This window comes from Pteropus medius, unplaced genomic scaffold (genome assembly GCF_902729225.1).
Source record: "Pteropus medius unplaced genomic scaffold, Ma_sr-lr_union100, whole genome shotgun sequence".
In the NCBI taxonomy this organism is placed as follows: domain Eukaryota; kingdom Metazoa; phylum Chordata; class Mammalia; order Chiroptera; family Pteropodidae; genus Pteropus; species Pteropus medius.
In genome coordinates, this window is record NW_024344436.1 from 1,352,669 (window position 1) to 1,356,957 (window position 4,289).

The following is a 4,289-nucleotide window of genomic DNA, read 5'->3' on the forward strand; positions in this document are numbered from 1 at the left end:
CACATTGTCAGATTGTATAAATTTTGCCAATTCAATGAATGTGAAAATGTATGTAATTATGGTTTATTTTACTATTCCATGAGTCTAATGAGATTGACATCTATTCAAGTATTTATTAGCTATTTGTTTCTCTTTTTGAGAAATGCTAGTTTATCTCTCGCTGACTTTTCTACTGGAATGCTTATCTTTTTTTTTTTTTTTTTGACTGATTCATAGGAATTCTTCATCTGGTTAAACCATAAGAAATTGAATTGCCAATATTCAACCATTTCTGATAGACAAAAGTGACAATTTTATATGGTTTAATCTAATCTATTTTGGAAAATATTTTATTTTTGGTTATATATGTTAAAATATTGTATCTCAACTTATGGATTGTCTTTTCAGTATATTCTGCCTCTTTGATTAATAAGTTTTAAATTTTAATGCTGTCAAACATATTGTCTTAATAAGGTTTGTGGAATATGTCTTATTTAGGAAATTCTGATGCTGTGATCATAATGATATTCTTTGATTTTTATCTAAAAAGATTAAAACTTCTGACTTTAAAAGCTATGCCTTTAAGCAACATGGAATATATTTCAATATGTACTATAAAATAGATATCCAACTTCATTTTCTTTTTTGTGAAAAATCAATTATCTTAGCCTCATTTATTTGTCTAAACTTTTCTCATTGATATACAATATTATTTTAGTTATATTTAAATCTTTATGTAAGTGTGAATCTGTTCTTTTTTTTTATTCCATTGTTTGTCCCTTGGCCAATTATCTTAATTATTTGGCTTTTATCTTGATATCTGGAAGGGTATCTTGCTTTGTTTCACGGAATGTCTATTATTCTTGACATTTAATCTTCCAAATAATTTAAAACTTATTTTCAAATCCCACAAAATACCTGTTGGTGTTTGTTTAGAATTACATTCACTCTGTAGATAATTTGGAGAAGTGAATTTACAATATTGAATCCTATTAAAAGGGTTTAACAAAAACATGAAATACTGATTCTAATGATTTGTTTAAGGATTCTTTGAAACTCTGTTGTATTCTGGTTGAACCGACCCTTTTATCATTATGAAAATCTCTCTTCATCTCTTATAATGTCTTATTTTAAAGTCTAATTTTAAAGCTTTCCTTAGCGTGTGGGTGCTATTTATTTATTTACCTTTTTACTTACAATTTATGTTTATGTGTCATTTATTGGCAAAAACAGTTGGTTTTTGTTTATCACTGTAATTCCAATTCTGTCAATTATTGTCTCAATGCAGTGTTTAGTCTATTTGCACATAGTTATTACTGATATGATTGGATTTAAATCTTTCATTTATTCTTTTTCTTTTGTCCTATAGCTTCTTTCTTCCTTTGTTCTTCTTTTTCTTTCTTTATGATCAATCATGTATTATTATTTTATTTAAAATCCTATATTTAACTTAGGCTAATTTTGTATTACTTAGTTATTCTAGAAATTTCAATATACATTATAACCTACTTTAATTAATATTTTACGGCTTCATGAACAATATCACGATTCTTACAATATCATGATTCCATTTACCCTTCTACTCTCTCGTTTTTTGCACTATTGTAATGTATCATACTTCCACTTGTGTTACAAATCCTAAAAAAAATGAATATTGTTATTGTTTTAAACAGTCAATAGTTTTTATAACTTAATAAAATATTCTTGTCAGAGCCGAGCTGATTGAGAAGGGAAGGTTTCGGTGGTGAGACGCCCAGTTGAAAGAAAGCACGAGGAGCTAACATGAAAATGAAACGGCAGACACCAACTTTATTGCGGAAAGCATGCTTTTTCTGTATTAGGGGATTGCATTCTGCCACACATGCGTGATACAGTAAGCTGAATTATGCTTACATGAGCTGGGCGGAGCCACACTACTACACTAATGTAACATTCTAAATCCGAGATCCTATTCCTAGCTGTGAGCCTGGATCACAGCCAGACTTGAGGCCCATAATTCTTTTACATTTATTGTCATATTTGTCATTGTAAGTACTCATTGCTTATGAATATCTGTCCTTCCATCATTCATTCTCCCTCTTCTGGGATTCTAATTATGTGTATATCAGAATATTAAAGTGTCACACACTTTGTTCTTTTTTATTGGTTTTACATATACTTTTCACTATCTGAGCTTCAGTTTCTGTCTATTTAATCATATTTGTCTTTGCTTAACCTCTCATGTGTCCATTATGCTTTCAGCATATCTAATAAAATTTTACTTTAGATATAGCTCTTTTCAATTCTAGAATATCTATTCAATTTTTTCTGAGAACCTTTTTTATAATGTGGAAGTTATTGATAGTTTTTATCCACTTTGCCCTATTTTTCTCTATTTCATTTAATATATATTATGTATAGTTATTTTTAAAATAAATTATTGTCTATAATTCTACTATCTGGCTCTTCTTTGGAACTATATCTATTGAACGTTGTTTTTATTCTTGATTATAGCTCATAATTTTCTACTTTTCTGTGTGTCTTATATATATTTTTTATTTCATAGCAGACTTTGTATATAAAAAAGATTCATAGATACTGGAGGAAGTGTTTTCCCTCTGAGACGGCATTCTTCTTTCATTTGTATGACAGCTAGGGTAAAAGACTGATTTCCTGAATCTAATCAGAAACTGACGTCTATGGCCATGCCACCCTGAATGTTCCTGATTTCATCTGATCTCTGAAGCTAAGCAGGGTCGGGCCTGGTTAGTACTTGGATGGGAGACCATGTAGGAATACCAGGTGCCCATGTAGGAATACCAGGTGCAGTAGGCATTAAAAAAAAAGAAAGAAAGAAAGAAAAGAAAAAGAAACTGAGCTAGGTCAGGAACAAGGTGTTGCTGAACTTAATATCAACTCACCTCAGGTTTCAGATGACTCTAGGGTAAAACCTGCCTTATGCATATTCCAGCAGGTCTGTAAACATTGGTACACTATGGAGTTCCTACTCTGCCTTTCCAATTCAGCTTCCAGTATCCCAAGCTGCTCTAGAAACCAGAAAATGTTCTTTGGAGAAAAACTGACAGGTGTAAAAAACTGACTGTTGCCCTCCTGGGTGCGCCAGTCCATTATGCTAGCCCATCTGATTCCTCCTCCTTCCTGCAGAGTCCCTTTGCCCATGGCCAGACTAACTCTTCATTCCCCTATACCCAGACTCAGCAAATGGCCTGAGAAGGAAAGAAGATTAATCTTCACCCAGAAAGAGCTTTTCCATATCTGAATTTAGTTTTCTTAGAGTTCTTTCATCCACAGCTCTCTGTCTTTAAAATTTTTAATTTTTTTAATTAAATTTTTTATATAATGGGTATGTCGGGAATGATCATTTGTTATTGTCCTCTAGAGTCTTACTAGTAACTGTCACACATCAATTTTTCTCTCATAAGTTTAGCGAAATTTTTAAATACTAATGACAGCTAGTGTATATAATGACACAAACAAAAGGCAATTTAATATACATGTAAATAAAAGCACAAACTGATAAAACATTTTAGGAAGGCAACTTGGCATTATATTTCAAAAATTTAAATGTACTTACACATTCTTTACCCAATAAATCTACTTCAAGGAATTTATTCCATAGCAATACTTATATGTGTATAACGAGTTATATAAAAGTATGTTCACAACCAAATCAGAAAATAGCCTTGATAAGGTAAACACTTAAACAAATTATAGAACATTTGTACTTTTGTATACAATGGGACCTTGAAAAGAGTGATATAGATGAAAAGAGACTGAAGACATTATCAAATGAAAAGACCAAGTCTTAGAAAAATATTTGCAATTTCATTTATGTAAAAGTTTAACATATATGTGTGTATATTTGTGTTTGTATGGGGGTGGAGAGAAAGGACATTAGAAATAAACACAACATATTGTCAGTAATGCTTACCTATGGGGAAGGTACTGGGCATTGGAGTGGTTCACTGAAGACTTTCATATTTCATTCTGTATTCATATCTTGAACATTTACAATAAGGATTTCTTTTTTAACAGTTAGGTAATGTAAGTTATATCAAAAGATAGAAAACAGCAAAAATAAGGTTAAATGTTTATCAATTTTTTAAACTTTTTAAAACAACTGAAGATATTCCAAAGTAATGAACCAATGTAATTGCTTAAACGTTAAAAACTACACAAATTACTCAAAAAGAGAAAAAAGACTAATATTTGAAATAAGAATGAAAATGTATAACATAATATAAAGTATAAAATACAATTGGAAAAGGAACTTGATGACTTCTGTTAAAGTACAAAATTCATAACAGAAT

At 30.4% G+C, this 4,289-nt stretch overlaps 1 pseudogene; it reads left to right on the forward strand.

Annotated features, from left to right (window-relative positions):
• Window positions 1–2,653: 2,653 nt before the first annotated feature.
• LOC120610576 (uncharacterized) lies at window positions 2,654–2,773 on the forward strand (annotated as a pseudogene).
• Window positions 2,774–4,289: the final 1,516 nt, after the last annotated feature.